At 40.6% G+C, this 25,349-nt stretch overlaps 1 protein-coding gene across 3 annotated transcripts in view; it reads left to right on the forward strand.

Moving 5' to 3' along the window:
• The first annotated feature begins 5,563 nt into the window (after window positions 1-5,563).
• Window positions 5,564-25,349, forward strand: part of rreb1a (ras responsive element binding protein 1a) — a 96,914-nt gene continuing 77,128 nt past the window's right edge. For all 3 annotated transcript variants that reach the window (XM_034185431.1, XM_034185571.1, XM_034185503.1), the window contains exon 1: window positions 5,564-5,691. The gene's annotated coding sequence lies outside the window, so the exon portion shown is untranslated. The remainder of the gene's footprint in view (window positions 5,692-25,349) is intronic.

The raw sequence follows: 25,349 nt of genomic DNA on the forward strand, positions 1-25,349 counted from the left end.
CGTGGTATAACTCACAAACTCGTAGCTTAAAGCAGATAACCCGTAGGTTGGAGAGGAAATGGCGTCTCACTAATTTAGAAGATCTTCACTTAGCCTGGAAAAAGAGTCTGTTGCTCTATAAAAAAGCCCTCCGTAAAGCTAGGACATCTTTCTACTCATCACTAATTGAAGGAAATAAGAACAACCCCAGGTTTCTTTTCAGCACTGTAGCCAGGCTGACAAAGAGTCAGAGCTCTATTGAGCTGAGTATTCCATTAACTTTAACTAGTAATGACTTCATGACTTTCTTTGCTAACAAAATTTTAACTATTAGAGAAAAAATTACTCATAACCATCCCAAAGACATATCGTTATCTTTGGCTGCTTTCAGTGATGCCGGTATTTGGTTAGACTCTTTCTCTCCGATTGTTCTGTCTGAGTTATTTTCATTAGTTACTTCATCCAAACCATCAACATGTTTATTAGACCCCATTCCTACCAGGCTGCTCAAGGAAGCCCTACCATTATTTAATGCTTCGATCTTAAATATGATCAATCTATCTTTGTTAGTTGGCTATGTACCACAGGCTTTTAAGGTGGCAGTAATTAAACCATTACTTAAAAAGCCATCACTTGACCCAGCTATCTTAGCTAATTATAGGCCAATCTCCAACCTTCCTTTTCTCTCAAAAATTCTTGAAAGGGTAGTTGTAAAACAGCTAACTGATCATCTGCAGAGGAATGGTCTATTTGAAGAGTTTCAGTCAGGTTTTAGAATTCATCATAGTACAGAAACAGCATTAGTGAAGGTTACAAATGATCTTCTTATGGCCTCGGACAGTGGACTCATCTCTGTGCTTGTTCTGTTAGACCTCAGTGCTGCTTTTGATACTGTTGACCATAAAATTTTATTACAGAGATTAGAGCATGCCATAGGTATTAAAGGCACTGCGCTGCGGTGGTTTGAATCATATTTATCTAATAGATTACAATTTGTTCATGTAAATGGGGAATCTTCTTCACAGACTAAAGTTAATTATGGAGTTCCACAAGGTTCTGGACCAATTTTATTCACTTTATACATGCTTCCCTTAGGCAGTATTATTAGATGGTATTGCTTAAATTTTCATTGTTACGCAGATGATACCCAGCTTTATCTATCCATGAAGCCAGAGGACACACACCAATTAGCTAAACTGCAGGATTGTCTTACAGACATAAAGACATGGATGACCTCTAATTTCCTGCTTTTAAACTCAGATAAAACTGAAGTTATTGTACTTGGCCCCACAAATCTTAGAAACATGGTGTCTAACCAGATCCTTACTCTGGATGGCATTACCCTGACCTCTAGTAATACTGTGAGAAATCTTGGAGTCATTTTTGATCAGGATATGTCATTCAATGCGCATATTAAACAAATATGTAGGACTGCTTTTTTGCATTTATGCAATATCTCTAAAATCAGAAAGGTCTTGTCTCAGAGTGATGCTGAAAAACTAATTCATGCCTTTATTTCCTCTAGGATGGACTATTGTAATTCATTATTATCAGGTTGTCCTAAAAGTTCCCTAAAAAGCCTTCAGTTAATTCAAAATGCTGCAGCTAGAGTACTGACGGGGACTAGAAGGACAGAGCATATCTCACCCATATTGGCCTCTCTTCATTGGCTTCCTGTTAATTCTAGAATAGAATTTAAAATTCTTCTTCTTACTTATAAGGTTTTGAATAATCAGGTCCCATCTTATCTTAGGGACCTCGTAGTACCATATCACCCCAATAGAGCGCTTCGCTCTCAGACTGCAGGCTTACTTGTAGTTCCTAGGGTTTGTAAGAGTAGAATGGGAGGCAGAGCCTTCATCTTTCAGGCTCCTCTCCTGTGGAACCAGCTCCCAATTCAGATCAGGGAGACAGACACCCTCTCTACTTTTAAGATTAGGCTTAAAACTTTCCTTTTTGCTAAAGCTTATAGTTAGGGCTGGATCAGGTGACCCTGAACCATCCCTTAGTTATGCTGCTATAGACGTAGACTGCTGGGGGGTTCCCATGATGCACTGTTTCTTTCTCTTTTTGCTCTGTATGCACCACTCTGCATTTAATCATTAGTGATTGATCTCTGCTCCCCTCCACAGCATGTCTTTTTCCTGGTTCTCTCCCTCAGCCCCAACCAGTCCCAGCAGAAGACTGCCCCTCCCTGAGCCTGGTTCTGCTGGAGGTTTCTTCCTGTTAAAAGGGAGTTTTTCCTTCCCACTGTAGCCAAGTGCTTGCTCACAGGGGGTCGTTTTGACCGTTGGGGTTTTACATAATTATTGTATGGCCTTGCCTTACAATATAAAGCGCCTTGGGGCAACTGTTTGTTGTGATTTGGCGCTATATAAAAAAATTGATTGATTGATTGATGTGAATGAAGCCGTATTTGAGTTTTTGAAAGGTTTCAGTAAAAAGTCATCATGCTAATGTTGGTGAACACCCTCTAAGTGGGCGATGTCACTGCACCCCAATGCTTTGATTTGAATTAAAACACACTTGTTTGAAGTGAACAATAGTTAGTGGGATTGCGTTTAGGGGCCTTCTGTCCAGAGAGTCACAGGTTTGATCTCATTTCTATCACTGAAGTGCTCTTGAGCAACGTGCTCAGCCTCCTGAGTCTGAGGCCTCAAACACTTTGGAAATGGAAAGGCGGTGATCAGAGAGTCCCACCAGCGCTGTTGATCTGAATCGGAAAACTTGGTCAACAACCTGCACTTGGGGGAGGGGCCAAACCAGTCACATGACACTGCCCTTAATGAACTCTGTGTTTGTGATTGATTTTTGATTGATTTTCATTGCTGTTTGTCTGTTTTCTGTTGATGGATGATGTGTCACCACCTTAAAGGTTCTGCTGCGTTTCAGCAGACCTTTTCCATAAAATCGCTTTAGAGTCCTCGGAAAACATGACGTTTAAAGTCTGAGCGATGCTTCTGTGTTCACAAAAATCATCTCCACTGTGGCCTGAAGTGACTTTATGTTTTAAAAAAACCCCAACAAAATAAAATAAAATAAAACCAGGTTCGGAGAGGTCGGAAAAACGGCCGGAGTGCACTTTTTGAAGTGATTTTACACACTGTCTGGGGAACACACAGGCTCTGCTTGGCTGCCAGGGAGGAGGGGTGTGATGGGAGGAGAGATGCCTCCCTCTCTCCAGCAGGGGATGATGGGAGGAAGAGGAGGAGGAGGAGGAGGGGTCTGTATCTGGAGATGGAGGGCTGGCAGGAATGTGGGAGCGAGAGAGGAGGCGCACTAAATTTAACAATGAGAGGCCATCACAGTTAAATTTAGTTTCTAACCTGAGGAGTTAGTGCTGCGTTTATTTATACATCATCATCATCATCATCATCATCATCAACAACAATCCTGCAGACTGTCAACATCCACAAAACTGAACAATCAGAACCCATTTTTATATTCACAACATCAAAATTCAAAGCAGTTATATGTATTTCATTTATTACTAAAGTGTTTTATTTTTATTTATGTTTTTATTTGTTTTATTTAATTACCCTGCATGCTGTCAAAGTGGTGAAGCAGGGTATTGTTATCAGTCCTGTGTGTGTCTGTTTGTGAACAAGATAACTAAAAAATGACAAGATGAATTTTCACCAAACTTGGTGAGAATATGTCTCGGGTAGATATCTCAAGATGATTAACTTTTGGAAAGGATCAGAGAAAAGTCAAGGTCAAGACCAAGGTCAACACAAACGTGATGTGAAAAACATACTTTCTGCTATATCTCTCTGACCTGTGGGGCTAGAGACATGATCTAAAGTTTATATTGATCAGCAAAATATATGTCATTGATTTGTAACATAAGCTGTTGGACATGGAAATGGCACAGTGGGCAGAGTGGGTGGGGTTTGCATCAGCTCTTTGATGGCTTTCATTTAATTAATATTATGGTTTTAAGACAGTTTGAAGGAGGTTTTATGTGTTTGAAACTCATATATGAATCTGCAAGGTAACAATAAACCTGCTGTAATAATAATAATAATAATAATAATAATAATAATTAAAACCAACAAGAAGCATCCCTTTGATGTGTTTGTGGTATACAGGAGGCATGAGTGTAAAGTGGGCAGATTGTGTCTTGAAAGGTGTGAGAGACATGTTTGACTTGTTTTCTTGTCTTTTTCGGCGGTTTAATGGTACTGGGATCATAATTCACAATTTTATAACTTTTGTGTGGTTTGATTTGTATACTTACATTTTAAGGAAATTTCCCAAAGATGAAAACTCAAATATGCTTTGAGGTTAACAGATTTTTTTAATAGCATGTGAGTAATAAAAACTGGTGTAAAGGAATTTAAATATTTCAATAATTTTGCCAATATGACTATTAAAGCATAAAGAGTACTTTAAAATATGTTTTTGTTAATAAGCAAATGTATTCTTCATATAATTATGAAATTTCATGAAAAATTTTAATCAAGTTTAATATCCCTTTTAAAAGTGATTTTAAGATAGTCAGTCAGTTTCACACACAGACATAACTATTTTTTTAAATATGATTTTATAAGATTTACTGTATTTTAATAATTGTCTTTTAATAAGACAATTTTGGAATTTGTAGACATTTTCTTGATATATTTACAAAATTTCATGAAAAAAAATTAATCCTCAAGTTTAATATCCTTTTTAAAACTCATTTTAAAAATAATCTGGGTTGGTTTCACACACACGCATACACACAACCATTTATTTAATTTTTAAATATAGGTGTGTGTGTTCTAATATTTTGTCCAGTCAAACAGTAGAAACACTTCTAAATGGACATTCACTGTAGATTTCTGTGTGTATGAGAAGATGAACGAACTTTCCAAACTTAGAAAAGCGCCTGTTTGAAATTCATGAATCGGTTTTGTTTTTTTAATCTTTGGTGAAGCAGCTTCTTGCAGCCCACATATCGCGATAACTCATCATCCGCATCTAAGCAAACATCGCGAGAACAGCGCTGCCTCCTATTTCTTAACAGGGTGGTCTTTTTAAACACTATTAAAGTTTTTTTTTAGTATTTCCAACTTTTTACAAAAATTAAGCGGTGTGATCAGGCCCGTTTTGGGGAAGATTAAGCGACTTTTTTTATTCTATTAAGTTAAACAAACAAAAAGCGAATCAAACATAAGTGTTTAACTTTTTTTTAGAATATTTAACTTTTTCCAAAAACTAAACGTGTGATGAGGCCCGTTTAGTAATAAAGTGACTTTTTTCAGATGATTTTATTAATTTTATTTTTGGGCGATAATCCGCTAAATGAGTGTGAACGCGGCTTTAATCCGGTAAAGATGCTGGAACACGTGATGAGCTTTATCAGGGTCAGAGAGAGAGAGAGAGAGAGAGAGAGAGAGAGAGAGAGAGAGAGAAGACGAGAGCAGCTTCTTCCTCCTTTTCTCGTCGTCTTTTTGATTAGAGGGAGAGGAGAGAGAGAAGAGGAGGAGGAGGAGGAGGAGGAGAAGCCGGAGTAAAGTTTGTCCAACTTTGCACATCCCTTCGGAAACGCCATTTTGATTCCTCTCCTCCGCCGTCAAGTTTGCAGCTTCTTTCTCTCCTTCTTTTTTCCGCTCTTCATCCTCTCATCGCCTCAGCCGTTCATCATCTTCACCTTCATCATCATCTTCATCCTCCCGCTGGTCGCCACCATGTCTGCGCGCGAGCGGCCGAACCCGAACAAACTCCACCGTAAGTCTCCTTTTCTCTCTCCATCGTTACCTTTCCGCGGCTGTTCTGCCTCTCCGGACCCGGGGCCCGGAGCCGGGGCCGGGGCCGGAGCCGGGGCCGGAGACGGGCCCGGCGGCGGCTGCCGGGGTGAAGTTTTCACCGAGATGTGGCCGCAGCACTTTTTTTTTCTCCGCTTCCTAGTTTGATGCGCATCCAAGCAGTGGAATTCAGCCGCTCTTCCTCCTTCACTTTGAGCTAAATCAGGCTTTTTAACGCGCACTTTCCGCAGACTTGCTGCGGGTTTGGGGCACTTTCTGTGGCTGTTTTCGGTGTCGGGGTGAGACTCGGCGGGAGCGGGGTCAAAGTCTGGCCCCGGGCGGACTTGAGCATCCATATCTCGGGTGCACTTTGGTCGGAGCCTCGCTGCTAGTGGCCATGTGTAAAGCTACCAGACGCGAACGTCAAGGTACACGCGAGCAGCAGCGCTGCTTCCTGCTGCCGCCTCCAAAGTAAAACCACCTGTTGATCAATATGGGAGAAAAGTGATGCTTTTATCAACAAAACTGTATTTGCTGATTTTTTTTTTTTTTTTCTTTAAAAAATCATTTTCATACGGTCTTCAATTTTGGATTATTTATCAGACAAAAGACGTTTGCAGATACTTTAGTCACCTCTGTTTTACAGACAACCAATTTAAAAAGACGTTAGTGGAAAATTTACGACTTACATTTCAGTTTTTTTTTTCTGCTATAAAAAAGATGGAAAACAAAGGATACATGTGTATAAAAATGAAACACTCCTCTATATGCAGTGTCTGGTGTTGTAAATATTAACCAAAATCATTTTTTGTGTTTCTGACACTGGACACCACTTCTAGAAGGGCTTTGAGCACTTCTGGATGTGGAACAAGGCTCTGACCTCACAGGTCCTTCAGGGTTTAATTTCTCTGACATGCACTGAAGTCTAGAACTGTGTCACGGCTTTGTGCACTTCTGGAAGTGTTGTATAGTAGCAGAATTCCAGTATTGTTCAACTCCATAATGTTTCCAGTTTGCATACTGTACAGGACACGTACGTGATTTACTGAGAATACATTAAAGTGGAGCCAATTTTGATGAACGCTGAAACCATGCCGTTATTTCGGTTCTTTTTAATGTAATTATAAAGTTTCATTTAAAAACATGTCATTGCTCTGAATCAAAATTCAAAATTGTTAGTTTTGAAGATGAGCAGCAAATATCTTCAGAATACAGGGAGAAAATGATTTTTAAATTGCTAGTTTTATGTCAGTCCCCTGTTGAAATCATTCAAAAGGCCTATTTTTATTTTGAAGTGTTGCTGGCCGTATTCCGGCTTGCTCTCGGACCGGTTGCTGCAGCTTGATGGCAGTACGGTGACCTTGCACAGACATATTTAACCATAAACTGTTGGTTCTCTTTGATCATGTCCGCTCACGCCACTCGCGCGCGCCGTGTGTCGCGCCGCGGCTGTCCGTTGGTGGGTTTTGCAGACGTTTGGCCACTTTTTGCGCTGTTTCTGGCACTTTTTTATCGCCTCGGCAGCAGCAGCATCGACGTGACGCCTGTTGCATCCTCCCTCTTCCCCCCCCTCTCCTCCCCTCCTGTCTTTCGACATCATCAAACTTCCATCTTAAACTTTAACGCCGTGCGCTCGTCTTCAGTTCTTTGACGTGATCGGTTTCAGTTTTTTTTTCTTTCCTTGTTTTTGACTGTTAAAGATGCCGTTTTTTAAAATTTATTATAATTTTTGTTTGTTTGTTTTTTTGTTTTTGGAGTGTGTCAGAGAGACTTTGTTATCTGTGTTCGGGTCAATCATTGATCAAAGGCTTCGGTCGGCCACAAATGATGAACTGATCAGAGTTTTTTTTTCTCGGAATCTGGTTGGATGACGGTTGCTAGGGAGTTTCTCTCTCTCTCTCCGTGTTTGCTCCCTATGTCTCTCTACCACACGGTGCTGTGGAACTTTAACTTGACTTGACCAGAGAAAATTTTTTACATGTTCCTGTTTCAGGTGCAGATAGAAAACCAATCTTAATTATCCAGCAGTTATTTATTCACAATTGATCGGCACGACGACGGTGTTGGTCAAATCTATCATAAAAAAAACGTTTGTCACTTTACCTTAAGTCCAAAAGAATTTACAGCTTCACTCATTTTTTTATTTAAATGTTTTGAATTACGTTCAGTTTAAAGCAGTTTATCTGAAATGTATTCATCTTAAAGCTTGTTTAAAGCCATTTACTTGTTAGACCCTGTTTAAACAAGTTCAAAATTAGCTTTAATTTAATTTAAAAACACTATAAACTGCTTTATCTTTGGAGCAGAACAGTTTAAAATGTGTTCAAAGTAGATTTGTGTTCTTTTATCCAGATTAAGGCAATGTTTATTCATTTTACCCCAGTTATAGAGCTGTTCAAAATGAGCTAAAAACTAGCTGCTATGTAGGTTTAAAATACTATAAAATCACTATCTTTGGTGCAGAATAATCTAAAACCTGTTAATTGTTTTCTGTGTATTTAACCATATTAACCCTATAATAGCATACATACTTTTTTGATCCATACATTTCTTGGGTCAGGCATTATAGGATTAAAATGACTTTTACCCGAGGCCAGCATATGGCTATCAGGTATTGCGAAGACCTGGTGTCCGTCCGTCTGTCTGTGCTCTTACTGCCACAGTCTTCAAATTCACAGGGAACATTGTTGGGACACAGACCTTGGACAACTTCGAAGATGGCTAACCTTGATGTATTTTAAGAGGTTTAAAAAGTCACATTCTGTTATAATCTGATCTGTTTCGTGCTTGAGTGACACGGATGACAGCCAATTAGAGTAGAGCTGCACTGTGATGTCAGTTGCTAGTTTCTTCAAAACTGCTTTGTGTGTTTATATACTTGTTTCTCATATATTATGTAAAAGCTCGCTAAAAGTAAGCACTTCTAAAACTGAAAACTCTGCTTTTGTAACCTATTAACACATCTGAACTTATTTATAAGACTTTTGATGTAGGTTAGCATGGTGATGTCATTTCCTAGTTTAACGACTTGCTAACTGCTTCATTTCTGGTATATTATGTAAAAGCAAGCGAGAAATAAACACTTCTAAAACTGAAAACGCTGTTCTTGTAACCTGGTAACACCTCTGGTGTCATTTACAAGACATTTTGTGGATGTTACCTTGCATGCTAACTTTTGCTAACTCAAAGCTAACTTTCTATGGAGTTAAATTTGTCTCATTAATATTAATAGGTGCAAATGCACAGCCAGTGATCTACAAATATTCCTTGATTTGCACAACATGAACAAATGATGATTTGATTTGAACATGTGCAAATTGTACATAAGACAATATGATTAATTATTTAAAAAGAAGCTTTGTATCTTCTCACAATGAGCTAAAAATAGCTCCCATGTGGTTTAAAACTCCTATTTATTGGACAAAACAGTTTAAAACTTTTTTTTTTCTTAAGCCAGAAGAAATGGATTTTAAATATTTAATCTCTGATTTAGAGTGTTTTATATTGTGGTTCCAACTGTTTCAGATGGAACATTTTAAAATTGGGTTAAAAGGTGTTCAATAATATGCTGAAATCTGTTGCTATGGGAACCTTTGATGGAATTTTTTGTTTTTAAATGTTACTATTACTGTTACTAAATGTTACTATTTCCTGATATTTTAGAGAGTTTATCATTCAGTAATAAAATAATATGAAAGTGTATTTTATAAAACCACTAATTAGTTCAACAATTTGAAATTGAGATTTTTAACTTTAATTTGTTAAAATAAAATGCTTTTAAGTTTGATGACAGTGGCCAGAAGACGCTTTTATAGCACATTTATAACAGCTACCACTATTACAAAACAAACTACACTCAACAAAAATATAAACGCAACACTTTTGGTTTTGCTCCCATTTTGTATGAGATGAACTCAAAGATCTAAAACGTTTTCCACATACACAATATCACCATTTCACTCAAATATTGTTCACAAACCAGTCTAAATCTGTGATAGTGAGCACTTCTCCTTTGCTGAGATAATCCATCCCACCTCACAGGTGTGCCATATCAAGATGCTGATTAGACACCATGATTAGTGCACAGGTGTGCCTTAGACTGCCCACAATAAAAGGCCACTCTGAAAGGTGCAGTTTTATCACACAGCACAATGCCACAGATGTCGCAAGATTTGAGGGATGCTGACAGCAGGAATGTCAACCAGAGCTGTTGCTCGTGTATTGAATGTTCATTTCTCTACCATAAGCCGTCTCAAAGGTGTTTCAGAGAATTTGGCAGTACATCCAACCAGCCTCACAACCGCAGACCACGTGTAACCACACCAGCCCAGGACCTCCACATCCAGCATGTTCACCTCCAAGATCATCTGAGACCAGCCACTCGGACAGCTGCTGAAACAATCGGTTTGCATAACCAAAGAATTTCTGCACAAACTGTCAGAAACCGTCTCAGGGAAGCTCATCTGCATGCTCGTCTTCCTCATTGGGGTCTCGACCTGACTCCTGTTCGTCCTCATAACCGACTTGAGTGGGCAAATGCTCATATTCGCTGGCGTTTGGCACGTTGGAGAGGTGTTCTCTTCACGGATGATGCGAAGGAGATGTGTTGCACTGCATGAGGCAAATGGTGGTCACACCAGATACTGACTGGTATCCCCCCCCCCCCCCCCCCCAATAAAACAAAACTGCACCTTTCAGAGTGGCCTTTTATTGTGGGCAGTCTAAGGCACACCTGTGCACTAATCATGGTGTCTAATCAGCATCTTGATATGGCACACCTGTGAGGTGGGATGGATTATCTCAGCAAAGGAGAAGTGCTCACTATCACAGATTTAGACTGGTTTGTGAATAATATTTGAGGGAAATGGTGATACTGTGTATGTGGAAAAAGTTTTAGATCTTTGAGTTCATCTCATACAAAATGGGAGCAAAACCAAAAGTGTTGCGTTTATATTTTTGTTGAGTATAGTTTTAAATGCCTTTAAATCATTTGGAAATGTTTTAAATGGGGCTTTCATTTCACACATTTAGAGAGAAATCTGTATTTTAAACTGTTTTAAACTCATTTTTGTTTGCCAGACTGAAGGATAGGCTGGTTTAAATGAGATAGTTTTATTTTATTTTTTTGATTGCTTTAAGAAACTCAAAATTAACTAATTGTATGTGATTTGACAAGAAAAAACAAAACAAAACAGTGTGACCATTTAGTTTCTTATTCTTGATTTTTGGCTCTCATTTTTTTCCCGTCAGTATTTTTGGACTTCTGATAGATATCTCTAATTTGAAGATGTTGTGTTTGAGAGGAAAATGTGATTTTTATTTAATTAATTCTTGTATCAGATGACTGTACAGTAACCCCTCTGACCTCAGAGTTTTATTTTTTAAAGTTTCTTTTTATTGCAGTTTGCTGCTGTGAGCTGTTGTGGAGTTTTTTTTCTGGAGGATTTGAGGTGAAATTGTGAGAACTGTCAGGTGTCTGTGGTCCTCCTGACGGAGGAGCAGGAGGTGCAGGAGCAGGAGGAGCAGTTAGCATTCCATTACGAAATTCAACACTGAGGCCGACAGCAGCGGGCGGATCCGCCTCGCTCTCAATCCGAACTTGTCCGTCCACTCGTCTCTTCATGCTTTCAGATGGAGATGTTCAGGGGGTGGAGCTATGAATTACAACATCAAAGCTGACAAAGTGTTTACATTTTAGCTCCTAAAGGACAGAAACCGATCGGTTGTTTCTGTCGCGTATCAGTACTTTTATTTTTCTGCAGTTGATGTTGATTTTAGTCTGTTTTTAAAATTATTATAAATAATTAGTTTATTATAATAACTTAAAGTATTAAAGATCCGCCCAAACGTGGCCACGGTGCAGAAATGGTTCCTCCCCCTCCTCCACAGGAACGTGAGGATGGAGAAGAACAAAAGGTTTGGTAATGAGATCCTGATCCAGGATTTATGTCCTGTCTCCACGGTAACAGCAGGTGATGTGATGATGTAAGTTAAACTTGTAAGGACACACTCACCAGCCTAGAACCTGTCTTGTCCTGGTTTGTGAATTTAATTTGGAAATGTTTGGAGCATTTTTGATCAGAATCCTGGTGGCAGTTTTGTGTTTGGATCCAGAAAAACTGGACCTGAAGTTGAAACCGGGAAGATTTGATCGGATCTGAGGCTCTGCTCACATGAGGAGGTTGTGGTCCGGATTTGTTTAAGTGCTGCATCCTTTGACCTCGACATCGCAGCATGTCCCCGGGATAGTCTCGTTGAGTCCGTTGTAGCTCATCCTCTGCCGTCTTGGATATTGGGGTTCTGGACTAGTTATTATGCTACTTTTACACCAATCAATCAATCAATCAACTTGTTTCTTATATAGCGCCAAATCACAACAAACAGTTGCCCCAAGGCGCTCCACATTGCAAGGCAAGGCCATACAATAATTATGAAAAACCCCAACGGTCAAAACGACCCCCTGTGAGCAAGCACTTGGCCACAGTGGGAAGGAAAAACTCCCTTTTAACAGGAAGAAACCTCCAGCAGAACCAGGCTCAGGGAGGGGCAGTCTTCTGCTGAGACTGGTTGGGGCTGAGGGAAAGAACCAGGAAAAAGAGATCGATCACTAATGATTAAATGCAGAGTGATGCATACGGAGCAAAAAGAGAAAGAAACAGTGCATCATGGGAACCCCCCCACAGTCTACGTCTAAAGCAACATAACCAAGGGATGGTCCAGGGTCACCCGATCCAGCCCTAACTATAAGCCTTAGCGAAAAGGAAAGTTTTAAGCCTAATCTTAAAAGTAGAGAGGGTATCTGTCTCCCTGATCTGAATTGGGAGCTGGTTCCACAGGAGAGGAGCCTGAAAGCTGAAGGCTCTGCCTCCCATTCTACTCTTACAAACCCTAGGAACTACAAGTAAGCCCGCAGTCTGAGAGCGAAGCACTCTAATGGGGTGATATGGTACTACGAGGTCCCTAAGATAAGATGGGACCTGATTATTCAAAACCTTATAAGTAAGAAGAAGAATTTTAAATTCTATTCTAGCATTAACAGGAAGCCAATGAAGGGAGGCCAACACGGGTGAGATATGCTCTCTCCTTCTAGTCCCCGTCAGTAGTCTAGCTGCAGCATTCTGAACCAACTGAAGGCTTTTTAGGGAACTTTTAGGACAACCTGATAATAATGAATTACAATAGTCCAGCCTAGAGGAAATAAATGCATGAATTAGTTCTTCAGCATCACTCTGAGACAAGACCTTTCTGATTTTAGAGATATTGCGTAAATGCAAAAAGGCAGTCCTACATATTTGTTTAATATGCGCTTTGAATGACATATCCTGATCAAAAATAACTCCAAGATTTGTCACAGTATTACCAGAGATCAGGGAAATGCCATCCAGAGTAACGATCTGGTTAGACACCATGCTTCTAAGATTTGTGGGGCCAAGTTCAATAACTTCAGTTTTATCTGAGTTTAAAAGCAGGAAATTAGAGGTCATCCATGTCTTTATGTCTGTAAGACAATCCTGCAGTTTAGCTAATTGGTGTGTATCCTCTGGCTTCATGGATAGATAAAGCTGGGTATCATCGGCGTAACAATGAAAATTTAAGCAATACCGTCTAATAATACTGCCCAAGGGAAGCATGTATAAAGTGAATAAAATTGGTCCTAGCACAGAACCTTGTGGAACTCCATAATTAACTTTAGTCTGTGAAGAAGATTCCCCATTTACATGAACAAACTGTAATCTATTAGACAAATATGATTCAAACCACCGCAGCGCAATGCCTTTAATACCTATGACATGCTCTAATCTCTGTAATAAAATTTTATGGTCAACAGTATCAAAAGCAGCACTGAGGTCCAACAGAACAAGCACAGCGATAAGTCCACTGTCCGAAGCCATAAGAAGATCATTTGTAACCTTCACTAATGCTGTTTCTGTACTATGATGAATTCTAAAACCTGACTGAAACTCTTCAAATAGACCATTCCTCTGCAGGTGATCAGTTAGCTGTTTTACAACTACCCTCTCAAGAATCTTTGAGAGAAAAGGAAGGTTGGAGATTGGCCTATAATTAGCTAAGATAGCTGGGTCAAGTGATGGCTTTTTAAGTAATGGTTTAATTACTGCCACCTTAAAGGCCTGTGGTACATAACCAACTAACAAAGATAGATTGATCATATTTAAGATTGAAGCATTAAATAATGGTAGGACTTCCTTGAGCAGCCTGGCAGGAATGGGGTCTAATAAGCATGTTGATGGTTTGGATGAAGTAACTAATGAAAATAACTCAGACAGAACAATCGGAGAGAAAGAGTCTAACCAAATACCGGCATCACTGAAAGCAGCCAAAGATAACGATACATCTTTGGGATGGTTATGAGTAATTTTTTCTCTAATAGTCAAAATTTTGTTAGCAAAGAAAGTCATGAAGTCATTACTAGTTAAAGTTAATGGAATACTCAGCTCAATAGAGCTCTGACTCTTTGTCAGCCTGGCTACAGTGCTGAAAAGAAACCTGGGGTTGTTCTTATTTTCTTCAATTAGTGATGAGTAGAAAGATGTCCTAGCTTCACGAAGGGCTTTCTTATAGAGCAACAAACTCTTTTTCCAGGCTAAGTGAAGATCTTCTAAATTAGTGAGACGCCATTTCCTCTCCAACTTACAGGTTATCTGCTTTAAGCTACGAGTTTGTGAGTTATACCACGGAGTCAGACACTTCTGATTTAAAGCTCTCTTTTTCAGAGGAGCTACAGCATCCAAAGTTGTCTTCAATGAGGATGTAAAACTATTGACGAGATACTCTAACTCCCTTACAGAGTTTAGGTAGCTACTCTGCTCTGTGTTGGTATATGACATTAGAGAACATAAAGAAGGAATCATATCCTTAAACCTAGTTACAGCGCTTTCTGAAAGACTTCTAGTGTAATGAAACTTATTCCCCACTGCAGGGTAGTCCATCAGGGTAAATGTAAATGTTATTAAAAAATGATCAGACAAAAGGGAGTTTTCAGGGAATACTGTTAAGTCTTCTATTTCCATACCGTAAGTCAGAACAAGATCTAAAATATGATTAAAGTGGTGGGTGGACTCATTTACTTTTTGAGCAAAGCCGATAGAGTCTAATAATAGATTAAATGCAGTGTTGAGGCTGTCATTCTCAGCATCTGTGTGGATGTTAAAATCGCCCACTATAATTATCTTATCTGAGCTAAGCACTAAGTCAGACAAAAGGTCTGAAAATTCACAGAGAAACTCACAGTAACGACCAGGTGGACGATAGATAATAACAAATAAAACTGGTTTTTGGGACTTCCAATTTGGATGGACAAGACTAAGAGACAAGCTTTCAAATGAATTAAAGCTCTGTCTAGGTTTTTGATTAATTAATAAGCTGGAATGGAAGATTGCTGCTAATCCTCCGCCTCGGCCCGTGCTACGAGCATTCTGACAGTTAGTGTGACTCGGGGGTGTTGACTCATTTAAACTAACATATTCATCCTGCTGTAACCAAGTTTCTGTTAGGCAGAATAAATCAATACGTTGATCAATTATTATATCATTTACCAACAGGGACTTAGAAGAAAGAGACCTAATGTTTAATAGACCACATTTAACTGTTTTAGTCTGTGGTGCAATTGAAGGTGCTATATTATTTTTTCTTTTTGAATTTTTATGCTTAAATAGATTTTTGCTAGTTATTGGTGGTCTGGGAGCAGGCACCGTCTCTACGGGGATGGGGTAATAAGGGGATGGCAGGGGGAGAGAAGCTGCAGAGAGGTGTATAAGACCACAGCTCTGCCTCCTGGTCCCAACGCTAGACAGTCACAGTTTGGAGGATCCCAAAAAATTGGCCAGATTTCTAGAAATGAGAGCTGCTCCCTCTAAAGTGGGATGGATGCCGTCTCTCCTAACAAGACCAGGTTTTCCCCAGAAGCTTTGCCAATTATCAATGAAGCCCACCTCATTTTTTGGACACCACTCAGACAGCCAGCAATTCAAGGAGAACATGCGGCTAAACATGTCACTACAGAGTCCGACATTGTTTTTGCAAAGTTACACACCGATTTAATGTTAATTTTAGTGACCTCCGATTGGCGTAACCAGGTGTCATTACTGCCGACGTGAATTACAATCTTACCAAATTTACGCTTAGCCTTAGCCAGCAATTTCAAATGTCCTTCGATGTCGCCTGCTCTGGCCCCCGGAAGACAATTGACAATGGTTGCTGGTGTCGCTAACTTCACATTTCTCAAAACAGAGTCGCCAATAACCAGAGTTTGATCCTCGGCGAGTGTATCGTCGAGTGGGGAAAAACGGTTAGAGATGTGAACGGGTTGACGATGTACACAGGGCTTCTGTTTAGGGCTACGCTTCCTCCTCACAGTCACCCAGTCAGCCTGCCTTCCCGACTGCACGGGGTCTGCCAGGGGGGAACTAACGGCGGCTAAGCTACCTTGGTCCGCACCGACTACAGGGGCCTGGCTAGCTGTAGAATTTTCCACGGTGCGGAGCCGAGCATCCAATTCGCCCAGCCTGGCCTCCAAAGCTACGAATGAGCTGCACTTACTACAAGTACCGTTACTGCTAAAAGAGGCCGAGGAATAACTAAACATTTCACACCCAGAGCAGAAAAGTACGGGAGAGACAGGAGAAGCCGCCATGCTAAAACGGCTAAGAGCTAGTAGCTACGCTAAGCTAGCGGATTCCCAAACAGGGAATCCGACACTAGACAGGCTGTGGAGCAGCACAAGTAACGCACGACAACAGTGCTAAAATAAAATAAAAATCCACTAGACAGGCTGTGGAGCAGCACAGGTAACGCACGACAACAGTGGTAAAAAATAAAATAAAAACACATTAATAATGAAATAAAAAATCCACATTGCTTGGATTTCTTGTTGTTTTGTAGCTCTGTGTGATGTCATGATGATGTCATCGCAGAGGTTCTTGGTTGAATCGCCTCTGACGTTGTGAGGTCATGATGTTGACGGACAGGAGTTTTTATTCAGAATGTGGTGATGATATTTCATGAAACCGTTGGAGTGGTGCGTTTGTGGACGTAGTGGAAGTGTGGAAGTCGTGTACGTGGGAATGTTTGGTTAAAAACAGTAACCGGTTAGCAGTTTAACATTAGCCACTAAACATTTATTAGTACTACACATTGTTTGCTTATGAGCTAGCTTGATTTATGCTAACTAGCCAAGCTAACTGGCACATTGAGTTATTTTAATGTCTGCGCTAGGTTAAGTAGCTTGGTAGCTAACTTACTTGCTACCCAGATAATTACTTGATGCTTACATGTGACTATAAGCGAACTTTGTTTATTTATTTATTTTTCTTATGATTGACAAACTGTTTTCTCGTCAGTTTATTCTTGAGCGGAGTAGCTTTTTATTGAAATTGCGTCCCGATGTCCTACGCCTCGACCTGCTTTCAACTCAACACTGAGTGTTTGAGTGAATATTTATGTTACATTTTAATATTTACAATAAACATTTAGATTAAATGTTATTTGGTCTAGTTAAAGAGTTTTTTAGTTTTCTAAACAAATGATTTTATCGGACGTCAAAAATGTTTTGACTGTTTATATTACAATGATTCCGCAACAATTTGATTTTCATATCTGACGATGATGATGATGATGCACTACGACATCAACCTCTTTACATCTCAGTTTCATGAATTACTGAAGAATCAAAAAATAAAATACTCTATTTAGGAAAATAAATTAAGAGTTTGATTTAATTTATTTTGTTTATTCAACATTTAGTTTGATTATGCTTTTATGGATCCACAAGTTTGAAGACAGAATAATTAAAATTGATGATAATTCTAGTTTTCTCAATAGAAAAATGTATTACTCTGTGATTAAATGTAACCTTTATTCAGTTGGCCTGATGTTTATTTGTGTTGCATTCAGGGACTTGGGAGTCTGTGGGGATGAATTAAAAGCAGCCGTCATCCCTGAGAGACGCTTTAATCAAAGATAACCTCCCGTCTACTGCAGCAGTTAACGAGCTTTAATGACGGCATCTTTAATTCTGTCTCTTTTGAACACATCAACATTAAAAGTGTTTTCCCAAATGGCCAAACCGGAGCTAAAATTAATAATTATCGCCATTATCAGTTAATCTGTTGTTGTTGTTTTTTTACGTTAATAATAAATTAATCATCTGTCATTTATTTCTGTGATTGTTAAATTTATAAAATGTTCCCCCCACAGACGTGACGTGACATCAGAGTCATAGTACAAGTCAATAAACAAAGACTTTTAAGTGTCTTTGTGTTTTGGGCAGTTTGTGGACGAAGTCAGTGATAAACCTTAAACATGATTGGATTTAATTTTTGATTATTTACTCATCAACAGATTAATTAACAAAGTGATTGTCAGCTGTGACTGTGGAGGAATCAATCACACGCCACCTGTTAATCTCTGTTTCTCTCTGTCTGTTTCTCTGTCTGTTTGTCTCTGCCTGTTTGTCTCTGTGTCTCTGCCTGTTTGTCTCTGTGTCTCTGCCTGTTTGTCTCTGTCTGTTTCTCTCTCTCTGCCTGTTTCTCTCTGCCTGTTTCTCTCTGTCTGCCTGTTTCTCTCTGTCTCTGTCTTTCTCTCTCTGTCTGTTTCTCTCTGCCTGTTTCTCTCTGTCTTTTTCTCTCTCTGTCTCTGCCTGTTTCTCTCTGCCTGTTTGTCTCTGTCTTTTTCTCTCTCTGTCTCTGCCTGTTTGTCTCTGTCTGTTTCTCTCTACCTGTTTCTCTCTCTCTACCTGTTTCTCTCTGCCTGTTTCTCTCTCTCTGCCTGTTTCTCTCTGCCTGTTTCTCTCTCTGTCTGTTTCTCTCTGTCTGTTTCTCTCTCTCTGTTTCTCTCTCTCTGTTTCTCTCTGCCTGTTTCTCTCTCTCTGTTTCTCTCTGCCTGTTTCTCTCTCTCTGCCTGTTTCTCTCTCTCTGCCTGTTTCTCTCTCTCTGTCTGTTTCTCTCTCTGTCTCTGTCTGTTTCTCTCTGTCTCTGTCTGTTTCTCTCTGTCTCTGTCTGTTTCTCTCTGTCTCTGCCTGTTTCTCTCTCTCTGCCTGTTTCTCTCCCTCTGTCTGCCTGTTTCTCTCTCTCTGTCTGTCTGTTTCTCTCTCTCTGTCTGTCTGTTTCTCTCTCTCTGCCTGTTTCTCTGTCTCTGTCTGTCTCTCTGCCTGTCTCTCTGCCTGTTTGTCTCTGCCTGTTTGTCTCTGCCTGTTTGTCTCTGCCTGTTTGTCTCTCTCTCTGTCTGTCTGTTTCTCTCTCTCTGTCTGTCTGTTTCTCTCTGTCTGTTTCTCTCTCTGTCTCTGTCTGTTTCTCTCTCTGTCTGTCTCTCTCTGCCTCTGTCTGTTTCTCTCTGTCTGTTTCTCTCTCTGCCTCTGCCTGTTTCTCTCTCTGCCTGTTTCTCTCTCTGTCTGTTTCTCTCTGTTTCTCTCTGCCTGTTTCTCTCTCTGCCTGTTTCTCTCTGTCTGTTTCTCTCTGTTTCTCTCTGCCTGTTTCGCTCTGCCTGTTTCTCTCTCTGTCTCTGCCTGTTTCGCTCTGCCTGTTTCTCTCTCTCTGCCTGTTTCTCTCGTCTCTGCCTGTTTCTCTCGTCTCTGTCTGTGTCTCTGTCTGTCTGTGTCTGTCTGTTTCTCTCTGCCTCTCTGTCTCTGTCTGTTTCTCTCTCTGTCTCTGTCTGTGTCTGTCTGTTTCTCTCTGCCTCTCTGTCTCTGCCTGTTTCTCTCTCTGTCTCTGCCTGTTTCTCTCTGTCTTTTTCTCTCTCTGTCTCTGCCTGTTTGTCTCTGTCTGTTTCTCTCTACCTGTTTCTCTCTGTCTGTTTCTTTCTGTCTTTCTCTCTGTCTGTTTCTCTCGTCTCTGTCTGTTTCTCTCTGTCTGTTTCTCTCTCTGTCTCTGCCTGTTTCTCTCTGCCTGTTTCTCTCTGTCTGTCTCTCTCTGTCTGTCTCTCTCTGCCTCTGCCTGTTTCTCTCTGTCTGTCTCTCTCTGCCTCTGCCTGTTTCTCTCTGTCTGTCTCTCTCTGCCTCTGTCTGTTTCTCTCTGTCTGTTTCTCTCTCTGCCTCTGTCTGTTTCTCTCTGTCTGTCTCTCTCTGCCTCTGCCTGTTTCTCTCTGCCTGTTTCTCTCTGTCTCTGTCTGTTTCTCTCGTCTCTGCCTGTTTTCTCTGCCTGTTTTTCTCTGTCTGTTTCTCTGTCTGTTTCTCTCTGTCTGTTTCTCTCTGCCTGTTTCTCTCTGTCTCTCTGTTTCTCTCTGTCTGTTTCTGCCTGTTTCTCTCTGCCTGTTTGTCTCTCTGTTTCTGTCTGTCTGTTTCTCTCTGTCTCTGCCTGTTTGCCTCTGCCTGTTTGCCTCTGTCTCTGCCTGTTTGCATCTGTCTCTGCCTCTCTGTCTCTGCCTGTTTGCCTCTGTCTCTGCCTGTTTGCCTCTGTCTCTGCCTCTCTGTCTCTGCCTGTTTGCCTCTGCCTCTCTGTCTCTGTCTCTGCCTGTTTGCCTCTGCCTCTCTGTCTCTGTCTCTACCTCTCTGTCTCTGCCTGTTTGCCTCTGCCTCTCTCTCTGTCTCTGCCTCTCTGTCTCTGCCTGTTTGCCTCTGCCTCTCTGTCTCTGCCTGTTTGCCTCTGCCTCTCTGTCTCTGCCTCTCTGTCTCTGCCTGTTTGCCTCTGCCTCTCTGTCTCTGTCTCTGCCTCTCTGTCTCTGCCTGTTTGCCTCTGCCTCTCTGTCTCTGCCTGTTTGCCTCTGTCTCTGCCTGTTTGCCTCTGCCTCTCTGTCTCTGCCTGTTTGCCTCTGTCTCTGCCTCTCTGTCTCCGCCTGTTTGCCTCTGTCTCCGCCTGTTTCTCTCTCTTGGAACAGCCTCTATTTATAGACCCGCCCTTTTTTAAGATAAGATTATGTTCCGTCCTCCTACCCACTGGGACGGGTGGAGTTTTTTTTTTTCTTTATGCGTGCGGACAGTGAAGGTGCGGTGACAGTTTCTAAAGAAGAATTCAGCCCAAACTGGTTTAGATCAGCTTGAAGCTGTTAAAATGTGACTTTTATCTGGTTTGAATCCAGTTTTTTTAAATGAGAATAAAAAAATAAAAAAAATGAATAAATAATTTTCTCTGTGTTCAAGCCAAAATTACTTTAAAACATCAACACTTTTAACATTTTAAATATGAATCTCAAAGTAGATAAAAAAGACATTTCTCAAGTGATAAAGTCACACTTGGTCTTTTTTAGCATAAAATATATGAAACTAGTGACATATGATTAACTTTGACCATGTGAAAAAATGCTGGTGGAGGCAGACAGGCGGGCCTTCACCGGGCCGTCAGTGCGCCGTTACTGGACCAAATGTCTCCTCAGACTCCTTTTGAACAGAAACACTTGAACACATCACAGCTGTCCCCAAAACACAGCTTCCTTTAAAAGATGATTTCTCAAACTCAAGGTCTCTTAAAAAATATTTCTGAATTTGTCTGACTTGAGCCGTCCACGGTTTAAGAGTCGTTTTGTGGGTGTTAGCAGTCGTTTCGCGGTTTATGGTTTGCTGTTAAGACTGTTGTGGTGTTATTGCCATGGCAACAAATGACCAGAAGTGTGCACTTCTTGACCAAACTAACCATCCAAACTAAATGGTATATTTCTGATGAATTGTGTGGTCTATAAAATGTCAGTGTTCCGGTGGTACTTTGTTAACAACAAACTGACAATCAACAAACTGACATCAGTGTTGGTGCGCCACCAACAGTAGAGTTTGTGTGTATACTCGTAACATTTCAGGAATGTAATTTATTGTCCAATTTAATAGAAAAAGTGGTCAGGAAGCTGAGGGCGGTTACGTTTTTGGGGGGCCGTACACTTTCCTCTTCAGTCGTCTTGTGAACACAGAATTTGCAATGTACTGTGTTGGCGGTTATGATGTGTTGGCGTGATTGTTTGTTTTTTCGTGCCATACTTGGACCAGAATCAAACATTACGTGGATCTTATCTGGCTCAGCTGTCTCTATCCAGGACCCGGGTCTGGTTGTTGTTGGTATTCTGGATCTGGAATTAGATCCAGTTTTTGTTAAAGGGGCCATAAGCCACACCCACATTGTGCCCTCTGAGATCAGTATTGATGGCTGATCGAGTCCAATGATCGATCAATGTGTGAGTGAAACTGAATGCCTTCTCAGGCTGATTCAACAGTTTTGTCATAACCTAACTGCTTTTAATGTTTGAATTTTTACAGTGCAGCTGTAGATTGTCTGCTCGTGTTCACTTGGCGTGCACGCCAACACCGTGCACGGTGCGTGTCCAGGGTTCTGGGTCAGAACCCTTGAACCCTGTGAGCACTGAGGCACTGGCCGAGCGCTGGCGGCGTACAGGGCGGTCAGCGTGGTGCTGCCGGCGTGCAGGCAGTGATGTCAGTTAGCCGCGTCTGTGGTCGTGGGTGTGGTGAGTCTGTGCCGCTGATAAGCAGCTTGGACTGAACTACCAGCACACGGGCCACCTTCAGCCCGGCAAATAAAGCTGGTTATTTACCGCCAGTCCAAAGTCCGAGCAGCTCTGCTGTGAAAGAATGTCACAACGGTTTGGGGGGTGAGGGGGAGGAGGAGGAGGAGGAGGAGGAGGAGGAGGATGCTCCTCACAGAAGCTTATCTCAGTTTGTGCATCTGAGTTTCTCTTTTAACTCTTTCAGCTCCAAACTGTTAACTGTCAGTTTGTTGCCAGCTTCACATTTCACTCCACAAGTAAAGTTTTTATTTATTTATTTAGTGAAAGAGCTGAAACTTTACGTTGGGTCTTTTTTTTAAACTCTGAAAACGCTTCATAGATTTTCATGCAGCTTGTTGAACACTGTGGAGTAGAAACTTGTATCTTTGTGTTTGGGATGCAGCGGTGGAGGGATGCGCTCTACTATGTCCTCGGACTCTGTGTTCTCATGGGTCCAAACTGTTACCACATCAGTTTTAGTTTGTTTTTTTCAATGTATGCTGTGACACACAAATGTTTGGAGATGATGAAGCACATCAGAGGCAACGGAAAAAAAAAATGTCTCCATGCTGAGATGCTGGTTTGAGCAGGTCAAATCCCTTTGGAGGTTTTCTGGATAACTGGGAGGAGGTCTGGACCTGGAACACCCTGTAGGGGTTACAGACCCTGTCGGTGTGGGCTGGTGGGCGTGGCCAAACTGCTTAAAGTGCTTTGTGATAAGATGCTCCCAATGTTTTAACATTTTAATTTTATTTTATTTAGTCTTACTTTGAACAGTAGAGCGTTGATCGTCCCTCAGTCACTCCAAATTAATGAGGAATAATATTAATTAAAAAGTTTTATTTGCTCCAGTTTCCATATTTATTCAAACAACAAATTTATCTCTTGTTAAAAATAAAACAGAACAGCGCTCACAGAAATCTGCAAAATCAAACATTTTAATTAACTACATGCATCAAAAATGTTACTTAAAAGTATAAAAGTATTACGATTAAAATATACTTAAACTACTGAAAGTATTTTCAAAAGTAATTATAATCTTCTGGCCAAAGAGTACTTTAGGCAGAATATTCTAATTATTCATGTGTTCATCACTTTCATGTTGTTGCTGGTAAATGTGGATCTGATTTTATTTCTGTGTATTTTATATGTGATTTTTATATATCGATGCTGGTCAGGTTGCAAATTTCCCCCACAAATGAATAAAATATTGACCAAAAAAACCATGTCGGTTTTGGTGCAACACACAATCATCTAAACACAAAAACGCCTCACGGCTCAAGATATTTTGGTAAAGAAAGAATGTGGGTTTTGCTCTTTTTCTCTGTGTCTCTCTCTCTCTCTCTCTCATTTAATTTTAATTTTTCATTGGAGCTTTATCGACATGGGAAACATACCCTTACGTTGTCAAAGCAAGTGTTACATAGAACAAAAAATAAAAATGAAGCAGATGTACATACAGTTAACAATATTCTACAGTCAATAAATGTGCAAACAGAAGATGTGGGATTGAAATAACAGTAAAAATTGTTTTTGGTGTAAAAATATACTGTCCTATAAAATGTGTGTGTGTCTCTCTCTCTCTGTCTGTCTGGAGCTTGCTCGCCCTCCCGCACTCTCTCCTCCTTCGCTCTTCTTTCTTGCTGAATAAACATCTTTGACAGCAGAGAGTGAGAGGGTGAGACCAGCTGTGGATTCAGTCTGTCTGGTCCAGATCTTCACAGTCCCACAAATGTGAGACCTGGGCCTGGTTTCATAAAGCAGTCTAATCTTTCAGTCTACTAAACTTTCTTAGTCGACTACAGTTAGTTGCCCAACATTATCTGTCTGATCACTATTTCACATTGACGGTTAAACTTGTAGATTAGCCATCTTACCTTCGTCAACAGTTTTCACGGGTATGCCGTTGTTAAGAGACGGCTCCAATGTGCAACAGTTTTGTGTACTTGCAGGTTGGTTGTTGTCATGAACTATGTAGCCTTAGTTTTGTTAACTGGCTTTCTTCTTCTTAAATTCTGGCAGGCTGTACACCATCCGGTGTAATGCTGCCCTCCACAGGTCATAGCAAAACACTAATTAAACCCTCTCATACAACCCAGAAGAATGAAGGAATTTCAACACAGCCCTCTCTATAAAACCGACTTTTCCCCTGAGCCTATGACTGTTCGTAGGGAAAACACAGACAGGCTCAGATCAGACAGATCCACAAACAACTGATGTCTACTGCAAGAGTCCAATCTGCAGGAAAAAAGCACATGACCCACAGTCTCTGATTCCCCACACTCACACAAGCCAGTCGCGTGTTTTCCTGTTATGTAGTTTCAAACTACTTGCTAAACCACAATGCCCCAGTCTCAGCCTAGATAAAATCACTTCGTCTTTCTGCCCGAACATACTTGTTAACTGGCTTTATTAACATTTAGGGACCCACACGAACAGCAGAATGAGGTACTTCGCTCTTAGCCACTGAACTCTACCGATCGATTGCTGCTTGTTGATTGGCCATTGAGGCGTGAAGCCCTCGGAGGTACAGAAAACGCCATCTTGCTTCCCCCAAAACATCGAACACCGATTGCAAAAGACGCTTGTAGCACACGCACAATTTCATTGCTGTTAATATTTACGTTAATATTCACCGGTTTTCCACACTTAAGTTTAATTCAGGCCACTCCTGTTAAAACGAACATGGTTATAACAAATTTCCTGTTGACAAAGTAAAAATTCAGGTTTCAGAATTACTATCTATATAGCTTTATATACATTAACTGTTTGGTTATTATGAAATTTTGATACGATGAAAGAACACCACCGGCCCCGAGGACTTTGTTATGACGGGAGTCGCCTGTATAATTTTTCTCATAAAAGTCTCAGGAATTGGTTGTACATTAGTGTTGTGGTGGAGCCTGATCCTTGAGTAGATAAATGTAGATACCATCATTTTCTGAATCTTTCAACATTCACACCAACAAACCCAAACCTTGATTTTCAGTTTTGCTTTATTATTATGAGTTTTCCATGCAGTTGACAGGCCTGATTCATTAATATACTTTTTGAAATTTTCTGCCTCTAACTTGGTCTAGCTTCTTTGAAAATGTCAACTTCTATAGAGCATTATCAAATACTATTTTTTAGATTGGATCCAAGTAAAGATGCAGATCTTTCATAGCTACAAAGTCATGTGCTGCTCCATCTGATGATGGAAGT

This window comes from Thalassophryne amazonica, chromosome 1, assembly GCF_902500255.1.
Source record: "Thalassophryne amazonica chromosome 1, fThaAma1.1, whole genome shotgun sequence".
Classification (NCBI taxonomy): Eukaryota; Metazoa; Chordata; class Actinopteri; order Batrachoidiformes; family Batrachoididae; genus Thalassophryne; species Thalassophryne amazonica.